This window comes from Camelina sativa, chromosome 14 (assembly GCF_030686135.1).
Source record: "Camelina sativa cultivar CO46 ecotype springtype chromosome 14, ASM3068613v1".
Taxonomy (NCBI): domain Eukaryota; kingdom Viridiplantae; phylum Streptophyta; class Magnoliopsida; order Brassicales; family Brassicaceae; genus Camelina; species Camelina sativa.
This window is the reverse complement of record NC_141893.1, coordinates 26,033,706-26,042,592: the sequence shown is the minus strand read 5'-3', so window position 1 is coordinate 26,042,592 and position 8,887 is coordinate 26,033,706. Positions and strand designations below refer to the sequence as shown.

The 8,887-nt window shown below is 30.6% G+C and overlaps 1 pseudogene; it reads left to right on the top strand.

The window, feature by feature from the left end:
* Positions 1-5,833: 5,833 nt before the first annotated feature.
* On the top strand, positions 5,834-6,915 carry LOC104743890 (F-box/LRR-repeat/kelch-repeat protein At2g27520 pseudogene; annotated as a pseudogene).
* Positions 6,916-8,887: the final 1,972 nt, after the last annotated feature.

The following is an 8,887-nucleotide window of genomic DNA, read 5'->3' as shown; positions in this document are numbered from 1 at the left end:
AGTGTATGACCAACCATAGAGAGAACTTCGGTTCTGCCCTCCTCCCTTATGGAGAGAACCTTGCATCCAACCTCCTCCACCATGGAGAGAACCTTGAATCCACCTTCCTCTCTTGGGGAGATAACCTTGCGTTCAACCTCTCCCACCTTCTTCTCTTGTGGAGATAATCTTGCGTCCAACCTCCTCCACCATAGAAAGAACCTCGGCTCTGCCCTCCTCCTGTGTGGAGAGAACATGTTCATATCTTTTAGCTATCTCAAAGTTACTAGCTCCAGGAACCAATAAAACTAAATATCATTTTTCAATGTCACAAAATCTTTTGATAGTAACTAATGTTAAATTTTCCAATGTATTCGTGGAAGTTTCTTTGATATATCATGATGTAGCCTTTGTCTCTGAGCTCCTATGAATCTATCAACAACGATTTATATTTTTCCAATCTATCTATGTTTGTTATAAGCTTGTGTTTGATTAGCCTATTTTATCCAACCATTAGGTTGATGACCTTCTCCTCTTTATCTCCTGTTGGGATTGAGCGAATGGTAACAATTGTGTTTGCACAAAAAAAGTTTGTGACCAACCAATCAAGGTTAAAAAATTATAAGAAAATAATTTGATATAATTAAAGAAATAATAGAAATTTATAAGCACGGTAATATATGAATCTCAAATAATTCAAATATGAAAATATAAATTAAATAAAACAATCTACAACTACTACAAACAAATTTAAAATACTGTATTTGAAAAAGAATATGCATATATTAATCTTCTATTTTTTTAGGTCAACATATTAATCTTATCTATTCCAAACTGAAAAAGAAGAAAGCATGAATATAATTTGGTTTAAAAAATAGGGAAATTTGTCTTCCCATTAAAAAAGTTTCACCTATAGAACAAAGTTGAAAGCAATATTTTTGAATAAATTATTTTGTTAGATGAAAAATATAAGATAATCTATATTTATATAGAAGTGAGTATTTACATGTTTTAGAATTTATAATTTACTGTATATTTTCCGTAATCCTTTTTCTATTTTTTGTAGAATTTATGTTATGAATTATATATATATATATATAATCTCCTTATAATTATTTTAAAAAACTACTCAATTTTTGTAATTTTTTTATAATTATCTTTTTATATTATTAATATTATTTAAAACAATTTTTTTGTTTTTTGTCGTAATTTTAAATTTCCTATTAAATATCAACTTTTATACATGTTAAAATCTCAAATTAATAACTTGACACATGTCAAAATCATGGTAATAACTAACTTTCAAAACCCAACTTTATATAATAAGATATACATATACTCTATCCGTATTATATTATTTGTCGTTCTAGGCAATTTCACACATATTAAGAAAACAATTAAATTTTCTGTTTTATTTTTTATTGATACATTATTTTATTTGATATAAGTAATAATTTCATAAGCTAAAAATTAAAGGTGAAACTGAAAATTTAATTTATAAAGTTATATAGTAAATATAAAATGATAAATAATATAAAATAAAAAATTAACTCTAAAACAACAAGTAAAAATAAACGGAAGGAGTATTACTTTTGAACTGTTGACTTTGTTCGTTGGTTGGAAAATTCATGGGTTTTTTTTGGGTGAAACACCCGAGGACTTATCCCCCGGCAAAAGTATTATTACAAGAAAAAAATTATGGCTTTGAACAAAAGCATTTTTTTTTGTTCAAACCAGCAAAAGTATTATCCACTACTACACTAATCTTTTACTTGTTGTTTAGAACAACTAAAGAGCATAGGACGAGAGTTTTGTCCGGTAGAGAGCAAATCAGCAAACTATGCATTATGACATTCGACCTTTTAATACTTTGTACATCATTAATTAGCACGGTTTAAAGGGACTCGGAAAAACACAATAAGGTATATACGAATTAGATCAAACTTTACTTTACTTAATGCAGATATCGATATTTGAAAGAATAAAGCCGCAAGTTTTATTTACCTACATGATTATGACACCTATATTTGCACAACAACTCAGATAAATTTGCATTTATTAATCTACAGTTGCACGATTTTAAAAAATGTATATATAATTCCAAATTTGTGAACAGACATTTAATAACATCTGATCAACCGTAACATCTCTCGGATACGTAAGATATATATTTTAGTTTTGACCATTGTACCAATAAACTTATATATACGATTTTTGACGAGATTTGATAGGCATTATTTCACTAAAAAGCTTAGATCCACTACTACACTAATCTTTATCATCGAGACACTTGACATGTCACCAAATATGTAGGATTTTATAATCGCTGCCACCGAAACAAGATAAGTTATATTTTGTTTTTTGTTAAAACTAAATATATTTTATTTACTGTTGTTAGATCACTAAATGGATATTTGACGTTGAGAGATATTGAATTTATAATATACGAAAAAATTAGGCTGAATAGAAATTTGATGCTCAGATATGCATTTGAATTATATATACTAGATAATCAGTGGAGGCAGCCCAGGCAATTGACAGGTGCAACAAGTGCATTTGTACAGAGACCACTAAATTAAGACCAATTTTTTGTAATATTTTCATTGTTAATATTATTTAATTATGGTGAATCTATATTGAAAAACTCCCAAGTTTATATTTTAACTTTGATTTTGAAGTCTAAACTTAATAAACAAATGAATAGGCCCAAAAATACAAAACCCAAATTAACTTATAAAAATAAAATAACATTAAACCTAAAAAAACTATTGTTTCTTATTTTGTCCGATAGTTTAGTAAAAAAATTTTTTTATTGTAGTCGCACCAACCCTAGTGATTTTACCAATGTTTTCAAAACCGGACCGGACCGGTGGTCGAACCACGTTAACCCGCGAACCGGCAACATACTCGAGTTGGGTTAATATCAAAACCCAAAGAAATTTGAACCGGTAAAAAACTATATCAACCCGCCAAAAACCCAAAAACCGGTGCACCATTAAACCGGATAAAACTGGGTTGTAACTTTTTTGTAAAAATGAATGCAATTAATTATTTTTTCTAGCTTTATTCTTAGCAATAGTTAGGTTTTTTAAAATAAAAATTTCCGTAATTGAACTTTTTACTTTTCGTACTAGTTTTTTTCCTTCTAGTTGAAATCTCTGCAACTCACACCACAAATCTTCAAAATCAAGATAGTTTTGGTAATCAATTTGGTGTTCATTTTTTTTCCCTAGTGTACGTAATAATAGAAGAGACTGATTACTAAAATATTTTATTGGTAATGGTTAGTTTGTTACACTTTGAGTTTATTACTTTTTAAAGTTTCTTTAAAACATTATGATTATTGAAGTATTTTATTTGGTATAACCAATTATATCATAGTTGTAATCATTGAAAGAAAAAATAGAAAACATATTCATACCTATTATTTATAAAAATATCATCACAATCAATTAAACCCGGTTGACCCCGGTCAAACCATATTAACTTATGACTCAGAAGCTTTTCCGGTTCAGTTACCTGTTCGGTTTTAAAAATATTGGATTTTACCCTCGTTTTTCAGCCATCAGCTGGTGAATTTAAATAGTCAGGTTTTGGAATGGAATTTTGTAAGATTTGGATTGAATTTTATATCAAGATATTTGCACCGAACTGAAACCGAACCACTTTTGGATCAATTTATTAAGGTTTAAGTCCATCTTAAGATTTTGGGATATTTTTAACTGAAGCCATTTTATATGATCATTTTCAACTATCCAACTAATTAATATTATCTGGAATGTATATTTAAGAGAATAACTTGAAAAACTTTTAGCGACATTTGGGCTCATATCGTCGAGGGTGTAGTTTTTGGCACTCAATGAGTGAGGGTAATTATATCATTATGACTTTAAGAAATATGAAGTTACTGGGATAATTGTAATATTCCGATTTCTATGCATAATAAGAGTTTAAACATAAATGATTTGATAACTTATATCACCAAAGTATATTATAATAACAACCTAACTAAAAAATACAGTATAATAGTAATATTAGTGCAATTGTATTGATATAACATGTCATCTTACATTTCAAAATAGAATGACCGATTTAATGATTTTCGTTCGTGTTAGAGAAAAGTTCAACTATTATATATGCGATAAAAATATTTAGAAGAGATCAAAATGAAAAGGAAACTCGTGTACAAGGTATTTGCAATATTTTACAAAGGCAAACGTTGTTTTTACTCACTACCGTTGTGAAGTTGCATGAAAGGAATATAATATTTTATCAAATTTTGAGAAATTAGTTTTCAAAAGATATACAGTCAGTGCCGTGCTAAGGCGAATTGTGGCTTAGAGCGGATAAGTAAAATGTGGCTTTTATTATTAGAAATATTAAAATAAAAAAATATTGTTTTAAAGATAATAATGGTGAAGGAAAAAAAAATTCTAAGCCACAATTTTTCTATCATTTTCTCCTAAAAAAAATTATTTATTAAACTCACATAATCAAGCTCTCGAACGAATTTTGTCTCTATAGATATGATAGCCAAAGAAAGTAAAGCAAAAAAATTTTTAGGAGACGAGTAGACACGGTGAATAATCGTGAGAAATAGGTTATCAATTGTTCACTATTCTTAAACCCGACAAGTAATTTCCTTTATTCTTAATTATCTTCCATTAGTATTATTGTTATTAGATTTAGAGTATCATACATGAGTAGAAATTTCAAATCTAATATAGTCATGGGCTTCTGAAACAAAAAAAACCCATTTTACATACACATTTATCTTATCAATTTAAATACATAACCTAGATAGAAAAAAAAATGTGGCCTAACAAATTTTTAATTTTTGGTGGCTTAGGGCAAATGGCCTCTCCTCTTGCCTGTAAGCACGGCACTGTATACAGAATACATACTCACTATGTAACTAAAAGATATCAAATGTCAAAGAAATAAGCTGAAAAAGGAAAAGAGCTATAAAAAAAAGTACTTTCCATTTGGTGTTCGATATAACGTGTCCTTTGGTAATTATCATACAAATTTCAAAATTTTATAGGACCACGTGAATTCGTCCAAACCTCTCCGTTTCGACTAATAATTGAAAATGAATCTGCGGGTGAGATTTGCATTTATTGTGTGTGATATAGCATCTAGCCATCTACACACTACAATCGTTATTAATTTGAGCGTATGGGTATTTTATGTGTATGATAACTGGTTGTGTGTATATTACTGTTTTTTTTACGTTTTTTTTTTTTTATTTGGGATGATAATTTCCTGTTTATAATATCCAAAATTAAGTAGGAGAGCTCACTTTTTGAACGATCAATCTGAATTCTGCGTCACAGTGATCCTCACGCTAAGCTGCATCAACAGTAAATAATTTAACCGTGTCATCTCTGATCCAGAGCCGGCCTCGATTATACCTTAAGGTCAAAAAAAAAAAAATAGGACCTAAAAAATAATGAAAAAGATTTTAAACTGTTCAAAAAGGTCATAATGTTCATTGAAATTTTTTTAAGTTACTCACTTGTTTGGTCGTTTGCAGGTGGTAGCGATTGCTAGCGGTTGCTAGCGATTGGTACCAATCACACAAACCGCTTCCAATCGTTCCAAATTGCTCACAATCGCTCTAAACCACTATTCAAATTCTTTTATCAAGATTAGAAGATACTAAATATATTCATATGATTGCAAATCATTAACTTAAAAATGCTTCAAAATATTTCCTTTGATAGAAACCGTCAAGGAAATAGCTAATTAAGTTAATAATTTAATTAACTTATATAAAAAAAAGAAAAGACAAAACCTGAGCTTATAACCCTAAGTTTTAATTTATTTCTCATACAGATCAGCGAGAGAAACGATGGTAAGGTTCAATCTTCCATGGGATTTGGTAGAGGAGATACTCTCTAGAGTTCCCGCAACATATCTAAGAGGACTACAATTTACTTGCAAACGATTAAACGCTTTATTCAAAGATCCAGAATTCATCAAGAAGCACTCAGATAAAGCAGCAAAGCCGCCGTATTCGATTCTCTTGTTCAGTTGTTCTAGGGTTTATTCGCTGAGTGTCAATATAAACAACATTGCGGTAACGGTTGGTCCAACTAAACTTAGCAGAAACCCAAACGAGTCATCAGAGGAAGTCGAAATAACTCAAGTAGTTCACTGCAACGGCCTATTGTTATGTTCCACGAAAGAGTCCAACATGGCTAAACTCGTGGTTGTGAATCCATGTACTGGTCAAGCCAGATGGATCAAACCAAGAAGTGTTTACGATATGTCCGATAGATATGCTCTAGGTTACGAAAACAACAACAATCAACATTCATACGCAAGCTACAAAATCTTGAGGTTCCCAGCTGATGGTCGAAGCCTTTTGGAAATCTTTGAGCTAAAGTCTAACTCATGGAGGGTTCTTGCTAACATCCCTCTTAAAGGTAAACAACGCGGTTTTGGAAGAGGCGTGTCTTTGAAGGGGAATACCTATTGGCTTTCTTGTTTTTTGGATGACTTCGAAATATTGAGTTATGATTTCGCAACAGAGAGATTTATAATCTTGTCTTTTCCATTTATTTTACCGCTTCGGATGTCTGATTCCAATACCTTAGCTCTATCAGTTGTTAGAGAAGAGCAACTATCAGTGTTACATCTGAACCTTGATACGAGACAGATGGAGATATGGGTGAGTAATAAGATTGATGATGATACTGAAACTGCGCTTTCTTGGAGCAAATCCTTTGATTTGATTTATACTCTCACTTCGATCTTAGTCTTCTAAAATTGAGCTTCTTCATTGATGAAGAGAAGAAAGTGATAGTGTCTTGTGGCAGAAGCAAGGATCACAAGAAGAAGATGATATACATTGTTGGAGAGCATGATTGCAGAACATTTAATTATTATAGATCAGACCCAACCAAATCCTTATATTTGGTTTCTCTTTAGTTATGTTCCAAGTTTAGTTAGTTTAAATCCACCAATCTAAACTTTTTTTTTCTTTCTTTGTAATAAATGTTTTCGCTGTATTGTGGTGCCATCAATTTTTTTAGATTTACCTAATGTTTATAATAAATCTAACAATATTCTGTTATAACCTCATCAGATTCAAGAGCCAAATTAAATCAACATATGAGTTCTGTACATGCAGACAAATCATATTACTGGAAATCTTCTTTTGAGTTGAAGCATGTCGCTATTTTATACATCGATGATGAGGTTTAATTTTGAAATACTTATTAGACCATTGATCGGACAACTTCGTAAAACAGAAGTTCTGGCCGAACCTTTCTTTCTCCACAGAATCTAACCACACTCTTCCAGTTACCAACATCCTATGGCATCACAACACATACACTACAATCGTTATTAATTTGAGCGTATGGGTATTTTATGTGTATGATAACTGGTTGTGTGTATATTACTGTTTTTTTTACGTTTTTTTATTTTTATTTGGGATGATAATTTCCTGTTTATAATATCCAAAATTAAGTAGGAGAGCTCACTTTTTGAACGATCAATCTGAATTCTGCGTCACAGTGATCCTCACGCTAAGCTGCATCAGCAGTGAATAATTTAACCGTGTCATCTCTGATCCAGAGCCGGCCTCGATTATACTTTAAGGTCAAAAAAAAAAAAAAAATGGGACCTAAAAAGTAATGAAAAAGATTTTAAACTGTTCAAAAAGGTCATAAGGTTCATTGAAATTTTTTTAAGTTACTCACTTGTTTGGTCGTTTGCAGGTGGTAGCGATTGCTAGCGGTTGCTAGCGATTGGTACCAATCACACAAACCGCTTCCAATCGTTCCAAATTGCTCACAATCGCTCCAAACCACTGAATTCCAAAAACTGCTTCCCACAAGCGTTTGCGTTTGCGGTTGCGGGCGATTGCAGTTGGATTTTTTTTTTTTTAAACTTGAAACAAATCAATGATAATGAAATATTTTTTTTACATATATCTTTTATCTAACTATTTTATTCATTAAGGATTGGAGAAAATGAAGTACAAATACGATTGAGAATATTAAAAAATAAACAATAGGAAGAAAATAAGATTTCAATTAACAATAACCCAGAAAAATTGATGTAAATTTAATAGCACATCGCACATATGTTCAAAAAAATCTAAAGAAATATAACATTTCATCACAAATTTTAAAAAATAAGATTATTTTTTTGAAAAATATAAAAACAAATCATGAGTGACTCTTCTCAACTCTCGTTTGATCATTACTACTGATGCAACTACTGCCTCGCGGAGCTTATTGAGTGTCTGAGATTTAAGAAAGAAGATTTACGATCTAAAACATATGTTTTGTCATTTATCAAATTACTTGATTAAAGTTTTGGTAAAAAGCTAAATGCATAAAGTAATAAATATTTCAATATGAAATTTATTTGTTTTTTAAATAATTATCTTAGTATTTTTAATGAATTTTAATTATAAACCAAGTTTAATGAAATTTTTGGTAATTTTAAACATTTATATAATTATATATTACATTTATTATGTTTTAACCGCTATTGCACCCGCTGGTCAATCAGTCGTAAACTCCCGCAAACACACACATTTTAAAACGCTAAACCAGTCATTCAAAATGATTAATAACGCTTGAAATCGCAATCACCCGCTTCCGCAATCTCCCGCAAACGCAACCACAAATGCTGCGGTTGAACCAGTCTGGCCCTAAGTAATTTAGGAAACTAATGTTTTTTTGTTAGGGAAAGATAAATTTTATAATTGCCCTCAAATCAGAAGTGTGTCGATCAACACTACGAGAATGTTGGTTGATATCAGTTTTCAGCAAGCGACTGACATGTTTCTTTACTTGCCTGGTTTGATTGTGATTGTTGTTTAATGCTTTGAAATCCTATTGCTTGTGTGTATAACTAAGTAGATGAGAGGATTGTCTCACTAAAT